Raw genomic sequence first — 8840 nt, forward strand, 5'->3', positions numbered from 1 at the left:
ACAATCATCACACACTAAGGTATTAAACAACTAACTAAAGAATTTCATAGTAAATTTATTACGACCCCATGATCACGATTAGCCCATGATAGAACTCATCGTCACCATGGGTTCATATGAAAACATGATAATAACACACGAGAATAATAACTAAAACTACTTATATTAAACCAGAGTACGTCACAAGAGTAAATCGGTTCAAAGCAAAGAAAACTAGCATCCAACATTACAACGAAATAAAGAATCACAAGAAAATATGCTTCCTCTTTATTGCGATGTGCTAAAACGGTCTTCTTCCTTATCTCCTTGCTCCTCGATTAATACTACGATTCAACACACGTGAAACGTCTCTGAAAACTACTTATATAGGAGTCCCACAAAACTCAGCTATCTCCGAAGTTGGAAGCTCAACAGAATTAGGAGTCTAAAATAATTATTTTAAATTTCTGTCCCTGAGCGGCCGCTCAACATTCCTAAGCGGGCGCTCAGCTTCCTGAGCGGTCGCTCAACAGAGCTGAGCGGGCGCTCAGACCCCTTCTGGAAAATGCTCTGTTTTTGCTCCCGTTTCTTGCTGCATTCTGCTCCTATCTTCCCACGCGCAATGCCAACACATGCCAAGGCTTATTCTTGATGAAATCTCTCCACAAATGCAAGTAATACCCTGAAATGCACAAACACTAGAAAAACGCATCAAATACACAAAATACTTGATTTCAAGACACCAATTCAAGCCATTATAAAACGTTCTAAGTGGTATAAAATGCCACTTATCACACCCCCAAACTTAAATCGATGCTTGTCCTCAAGCGTCACAGACTCAAAAACTAAACAAAAACATGCATGCATGCAATCTATATGAAATGCAGCGATCCCCCTTACTACGACTAAACCAACCAACTTATGACATCTCAACAAATACAATTAGGCAAATAAAGATCAATCAAATCATTCAAACTAACATACAGCCAGAAATGTGGTGTGTGCGGATGCTTAGCAGATATGATTCGAAACTAGATCAATTATCATAACTCGACTATCCTCAAGGTAATCACATGATTATACAAAGAATAAATTTTAGGCACAAAATGACTTATAACACTTCAAGATTACTGGAGCTTATTACAGAATCATGCTTTTTATTTAACACAACAAATAAATACTTATTTGACTGTGCAATGAGTGAGGTCCACAAAAGACTTATGCAATGGCATCCATGTAGCGAGCGTTAGGTTAGCGTATCCCAGACTATAAAAGCCTTAGGTCACTAGGCACAAAGTCCCCTAAGAACTTAATAACTCGTATACCAAAGAGCCCACTCGTGATCAATTATGCATTAACTCTCTATTTTTTCTTCTTTTCTTCTCTTTTTTTTCTATATTTTTTTCAAAATTTCTGAGCAAGTGCGTTTCGCTCCATCTTGCTCAACCCTAGACTACTCGCATAAAAATACGAGCTGACTACTAGCCATAAAAATACGAGCTGACTACTAGCCATTTGACGCCTAGCCACAACTAGCAATGAATTCCAATTTTTACTCCAATTTTTCTTTTCATGTCTTTTATCACTAAGAACCTATTATAAATTCTAAGCATAATCAATAGATTAACCTTGAAAACCATCAAACCATGACAACAATCTAGTCCTTAAGCATTCTCTAAGACTTAGTGAAATTACAAGTGTTTCTAGCATGCACATCAACCTACAAGACTCAACATCACTTTAACGCTATCACTACACTCGCATCAACATCACAAATCAATTGGTAAAGCAACGAAAAAGGGATCATGGTATATGTATGAGCTACATGACATGATAACTAAAGCTATAAAATAAAATAATAAAAAAAACTATATGACAAAAATATGCAATTATATGAACTAAACTAACATGAATATGCAACTATATGACACACACAAAAAATATTCCTTAACTACCACCCCCAAACTTAAAATTTTCACTGTCCCCAATGAAGGTAGTAGAAAGGAACACATGGTATACCTACTCGGAGAGATCATCATCATCATCACCCTCAGAGGGTGGAGTGTCAAGAGGCGGATACGCAGAGTCCCCACAAAAAATGGGCCACTGGATATCAGCTCCAAGGCCTCTAAAAGCAGTCCCAAGCGCAAGGGTGAGCTCCTCAGCAAATTTGCTCTGCGTCTCGTACATAGCATCCATCCTCCTCGACAGCCTCCTATACTGGGCATCAGCCATCCCAGCACCCTCCTGAGCTCTAGAAGAGCCTGCCTCATCATGCCCTGGTCTCGCCATGGTAGCACCGCGTGCTGGACGCCCTCCTGGAAGATGATAACCCAGTCCATGCTCCTCAGGCTTTCCACCAGTCCACTCTTGCATCGCATTCAGAGTCCCGGAATCAATAGGAGCGGCCGGCAGCTGCAACTGCTCGTGAGAAGGCCACTGAACTCCCAATGCTCGACAAAGCTTTGTAACAGTAGATGTATAAGGGATGTTCATGTGCTTCACTCCCCTCAAAAACTTCAGAATTCCTTGGTAGATGAACTCACCAAGGTCCACATAGTACTCCTCATTCAAAATTCCCCATAACAACTGTGCTCGCTCAACTGTAACCTCATGTGCATGTGAAGTAGGCAGAATATTAGCACAAATAAAGGCATTCCATGCACGGGAATACCTATTCATCGCAATCGCCGGAAAATGACGATACTCGTTAGTCTCAGTCTTAAACGTCCAAACCGTGCCCGGCCTACAGAGAGTAGCACAAATCAAATCCAAGTCAAAATCCTCAGCAGTCTTCTCATTCCAATTCTCCTCCGTGGGCTTCCTCTATCGCTGCCCAATCACACGGCGAATCGCTTCAGGGTGATAATCCACCGTCATCCCCCGCACAACAGAAAACCCATTCTTTTCAGCCTTCACATTCGCATAGAACTCGCGAACCACGCTCATCGAAACTGCCTCTGGTGACTCACAAAAAGCAATCCAACCCTTCTCAGCAATCATTGGCAACAACTCACCATCCCTCCCCGATGGTAAGAATCCCCTCTTCTTCAAAATTGGCTTACCCAGAAGCCTATATACTCCTCCTCAGCAGCCCTATCAAACAAACGAGGCCTCGCAGCAGTACCCCTTGAAGAATCAGCAGTAGGAACAGTGCTGCTGCTACCAATAGTCCCGGATCTCTTGGGTGGCATTGAAACTGAGATAAAGTGCTTAAGGTTTGCGTTTTTGAATATTGGAGAGAGTTTAAGGTTTGAAAGTGTATGGGGAGTATATGGAATAGTTGTATGTATATATAGGGTAGATATTAGGGTTTAAATTTGATTAAAATTGGGTTTTGAGGGTTAAAAATGTGGGTAATGGGAAGATAATTCGTGGGTAGTGGGGCTGTGTTTTTATTTTTATGTTTTCTGGTTTTTTTGGATTTTTCCAAGGCTAAAAAAATTCTGTCAGTCGGGCCCTGAGCGGTCGCTCAGCAGAGCTAAGCGGGCGCTCAGGGGTCTTCTGGAAAAATAATTTTCTTGCCCTATTTTTCTGATTTTTTTTGTGTTTTTGGATAGGTTACAAACTTCTAAGGCTGCCTATAACAACAAATCATGGGTTGCCTCGCAAGAAGCGCTTCTTTTTCGTCATTATCTTGACATAGCGTACCTTACTCAAGTTGACAATAAAATGGCACTAACCACTTCCCGGTTTGCCGTGTCCCCATAGTAATGCTTCAAACGCTAACCATTAACCTTGAATGCTTGGTCCGGATCATTCTCAAAATTCTCCACCTCTTCATGTGGAAACACAGTTTTGACAATAAAAGGTCCAGACCACCTTGATTTCAACTTTCCAGGAAAAAGTCGAAGACGAGAGTTGAATAAAAGAACTTGATACCCCGGCATAAATGACTTAGGATATAGCTTCCTGTCGTGCCACTTTTTCACTTTTTCCTTGTACATTTTGATGTTCTCGTACGCTTGGAGTCGAAATTCATCAAGTTCATTTAACTGAAGCATTCGCTTCTTACCAGCTACATCTAGATCAAGGTTCAACTTCTTCAATGCCCAATAGGCTTTATGCTCAAGCTCCGCAGGTAAATGACATCCCTTACCGTATACAAGTTAAAACGGGAACATCCCTAGTGGAGTCTTGTATGTTGTTATATAAGCCCAAACAGCTTCATCGAGCTTTAAAGACCAATCCTTCCGTGATGGACAAACAACTTTCTCTAGAATGCGCTTGATCTCTCTATTAGACACTTCCTCTTGACCATTAGTTTGCGGAAGATAGGCAGTAGCAACACGATGATTCACATTGTAGCGCTGCATCATAGAAGTGAACTTACGGTTGCAGAAATGCGACCCCTCATCACTTATAATTACTCATGGCGTTCCAAACCTTGTGAAAATCTTCTTATGAAGAAAATTCAACACTACCTTTGCATCATTCATCGGTAGAGCCTTGACTTCTACCCATTTTGATACATAATCGACTGCCAGCAAGATGTACTGATTATTGCAGGACGAGACAAATGGCCCCATGAAATCGATTCCCCAAACATCAAAGACCTCGACTTCAAGCATCACATTTAACGGCATCTCATCCTTCCTCGTAAGATTTCCCACTCTTTGGCAACGATCACACCTTAAAACGAACTGATGAGCATCCTTAAACAAAGTAGGCCAGAAAAAACCTGCTTGCAGAATATGAGCTGCCATTTTCTCACCACCATAATGTCCACCATAAACTGTGGAGTGGCAGTCTCATAGTATCCCCTTCGTCTCACAGAATGGGATACATCTCCTGATGATCTGGTCAGCTCCCTATCTAAACAAATATGGTTCATCCCACATATACCACTTCACCTCATGCAGAAATTTCTTCTTTTGAGATGTATTCATATTAGGAGGCGTTATATTGCTGACAAGATAGTTCACAATATCTGCGAACCATGGCTCTTCCTCCTGAACTGCGAACAACTGCTCATCAGGAAAAGATTCGTTGATTAATGTCTTATCATGTGAAGTAGACTCGGGATTCTCCAATCTAGAGAGATGGTCAGCTACTTGATTCTCAGTACCTTTTCGATCCTTGATCTCTAACTCAAATTCCTGTAGCAAGAGCACCCAACGAATGAGTCTAGGCTTCGAATCCTTCTTGGAAATCAAATAGTGAATGGCCGCATGATCAGTGAACACTATCACCTTTGTCCCAAGCAAATAAGATCAAAAATTTTCGAAACCAAAGACTATAGTCAAGAGCTGCTTCTCAGTAGTGGTGTAGTTCATTTGAGCTCCATTTAAAGTCTTACTTGCGTAGTAAACCACATGAAAGAGATTATTCTTGCGTTGCCCAAGAACTGCGTCCACCGCATAATCATTTGCATCACACATCATCTCAAAAGGCTCTGTCCAATCAGGTGCTGTAATAACTTGTGCAGTTATCAAACTCTTCTTGAGCGTCTTGAATGCCGTCAAGCATTCATCATCAATTTTGAAAGGCACATCCTTCTCAAGCAAGTTCCACAACAGCTTAGATATATTCGAAAAGTCCTTGATGAAACGCCGATAAAAACCCGCATGACCAAGAAAACTACGTATTCCTTTCACAGAAATAGGTGGTGGAAGATTTTCAATGACTCCCACCTTGGCTTTGTCCACCTCAAGACCCTTGCTAGAAACCTTATGCCCAAGAATAATGCCTTCACGCACCATAAAGTGACATTTTTCCCAATTGAGCACCAAATTAGTTTCCACACACCTTTTGAGCACCGCACGAAGATTATTCAAACATTCATCATACGAATGTCCAAACACGGAGAAGTCGTCCATGAACACCTCGATATTATTCCCAATCATATCAGAGAATATAGACATCATACATCTCTAAAAAGTGGCCGGTGCGCCACATAAGCCAAACGAAACTCTGCGAAAAGCAAATATGCCAAATGGACAAGTGAAGGTAGTCTTTTCTTGATCCTCTGGTGCAATACATATCTGATTATACCCTGAATAGCCATCCAGAAGACAATAATACTCATGACCGGCCAACCTGTCAAGCATCTGATCAATAAATGGAAGAGGGAAGTGATCCTTCCTTGTGGCCTTGTTCAACTTTCTGTAGTCCATGCATACCCTCCATCTTGTGACTGTTCGAGTGGGGATGATCTCGTTCTTCTCATTTGCTACCACAGTAATACCTCCTTTCTTAGGTACACATTACACAGGGCTCACCCAAGAAATGTCAGAAATTGGATAAATGATTCCTGCATCCAGCCACTTCAGAATTTCTTTTTTCACCACTTCTTTCATGATAGGATTAAGTCTATGATGTTGCTCAACAGTCGGCTTACTACCCTCTTCTAGCAGAATTTTATGCATGCAGTACGAAGGGTTGATCCCCTTGATGTCTGCTATAGTCCATCCGATAGCCGATTTGAATTCTCTCAAGATCCTCAAGAGCTTGTCCTCCTCACTACCTGAAAGGCCAGATACAATAATGACAGGTAAAGTAGATGCATCACCTAAAAAAGCGTACCTCAAGTGTTCAGGCAATGGTTTAAGCTCCAAGGTAGGTGCTTCCTCAATACATGGTTTGAGCTTTTCTTCAGCATTTTTGAGGTCAGAAGTACCAAGAGATTCAAATGGCATGTCTAGCTTTCGCCTCCAAGGAGAAGCATTTAGATATTGTAGTTGCTCATTGCCATCCTCATCATCACTGTCAAAATCCCCCACTAAGGCTTTCTCTAATGCATCAGACATTAGCATATGATCAAGTTCTGAAGTAACCGCAGAATCAATCCAATCCACTTTTAAGCACTCCTCATCTTCTGTAGGGAATTTCATCGCTTTGAATACATTGAATGTCACATCCTAATCCTGCACCCTCATAGTAAGTTCACCTTTTTGCACATCTATCAAGGTACAACCTGTAGCCAATAAAGGTCTCCCCAAAATGATGGGAATCTTCTTATCTTCCTCGAAATCCAGAATAAAAAAGTCTGCAGGAAAGAAGAGCTTATCCACCTTTACTAACACATCCTCCACTATGCCTCGTGGGTATGTAATAGAATGATCAGCCAATTGTAGAGACATGTAGGTGGGCTTTGGATCAGGCAAATTCAACTTTTTGAAGATAGACAACTGCATCAGATTGATGCTTGCTCCCAAATCACACAGGCACTTGTCAAAAGACAACTTGTTGATGGTGTAAGGAATTGTGAAGCTACCTGGATCTTTAAGCTTTGGAGGTAATTTTTGTTATAGCACAGCATTGCACCCTTCCGTTAGAGCAACGGTCTCAAGGTCATCCAATTTCACCTTCCTTAAAAGAATAATCTTCATAAATTTCGCATAACTAGGAATTTGCTCCAGAGCCTCAGCAAAAGGTATATTGATGTGAAGTTTCTTGAACACCTCTAGAAACTAACCAAACTGCTTATCCAGCTTTTGTTGTTGCAATCTCTTAGGGAAAGGTGGTGGAGGATAGAGCTGTTTCTCCCCTGTATCAACCTCGGGAAGAGTGTGTTCAACAGTAGTCTTCGTTGGTTCCGCCGCTTTCTCCCTTTGCTTAGCTTCTTCATCACCAACTTCAGCTTCTCCGTCTTTTTCTTTTTCAGCATCAACAACTTTTCCATATCTTAAGGTAATAGCCTTGACTTGCTCTTTAGCTTCCTTTCTGCATGGCACTTCAGTATCACTGGGAAGTATACCAGGTTGACGATTGAGCATTGCATTGGCTATTTGACCGATTTGATTTTCCAAGGTCTTGATAGAAACAACCTGACTTTTGCACAACAACTTGAGTTCCTCGAAATCGGCACTAGAAGGTGGAGCTGCACCTCCTTGTTGAGGATATGATTGCCTTTGAGCATAATGCTGTGGTTGCTGGAATCCAGGTGGATTAAACTGTTTACTTACGCCTTGCTGATATGGTTGCTGAATAGCATTCTGATTATTACTCCAGCTGAAATTTGGATGATTTCTGTTGTTAGGATGATAAGTAGCTGGCACAGGCTGCTGCGGTCGCTGATAATTGTTCACATATTGAACAGATTCATTAATAAGAGAACACTGATCTGTAGCATGAGAACCTGCACAAAGCTCACAGACCATAACTATCTGATTGACTCCATAGTGGCTATAGAATCGACCTTCATAGACAGCCCTTGGAGCTGCGCTGTAATAGCTGTAGCTGCATCAACTTCCAGAATACCTGCTACCTTCCCAGGCATCATCCTTTGAGTTGGGTTTTGATGTTCATTTACAGCCATAGTCTCAATAAGATTATAAGCCTCAGTATAGCTTTTGGCCCACAAGGCGCCTCCAGCTGCTGCATCGAGCATGTGCCGAGATTGGGCCCCCAAACCATTATAGAACCCAGTGATCACCATCCAATCAGGCATACCATGATGTGGAAACTTTCTCAACATCTCCTTGTAGCACTCCCAAGCTTCGCACATGGATTCTATAGGTTGCTGCATAAACTGAGTAAGAGCACTCCTCATAGCCGCAGTCTTCGCCATTGGATAGAACTTCACCAGAAACTTCTGTGCAAGATCTTTCCAAGTAGTGATGGACCCAGCTGGTTCAGAATGTAACCAGTCCTTAGCTTTATCCCTCAGAGAGAATGGGAAAAGCCTCAGCTTGATAGCCTCATCAGTCACAATATTATATTTGAAAGTACTACAGATCTCGACAAAATTCCTGATGTGCATGTTGGGATCTTCAGTAGTAGCACCTCCAAAAGAAACAGAATTCTGCACCATCTGAATAGTGCCCGGCTTGATTTCAAAAGTGTTAGCCTGAATAGCCGGGTGAAGGATGCTTGACTAAATGTCATCAATTTTAGGCCGAGAAAAGTCCATAAGAGCT

At 41.7% G+C, this 8840-nt stretch overlaps 1 non-coding gene across 1 annotated transcript; it reads left to right on the plus strand.

Moving 5' to 3' along the window:
* Positions 1-8369: 8369 nt before the first annotated feature.
* Positions 8370-8476, plus strand: LOC141669820 (small nucleolar RNA R71). Its single transcript, XR_012554076.1, has one exon. It is a non-coding gene; the product is annotated as a small nucleolar RNA R71 (small nucleolar RNA).
* Positions 8477-8840: the final 364 nt, after the last annotated feature.

This window comes from Apium graveolens, chromosome 6 (genome assembly GCF_009905375.1).
Source record: "Apium graveolens cultivar Ventura chromosome 6, ASM990537v1, whole genome shotgun sequence".
NCBI lineage: Eukaryota > Viridiplantae > Streptophyta > Magnoliopsida > Apiales > Apiaceae > Apium > Apium graveolens.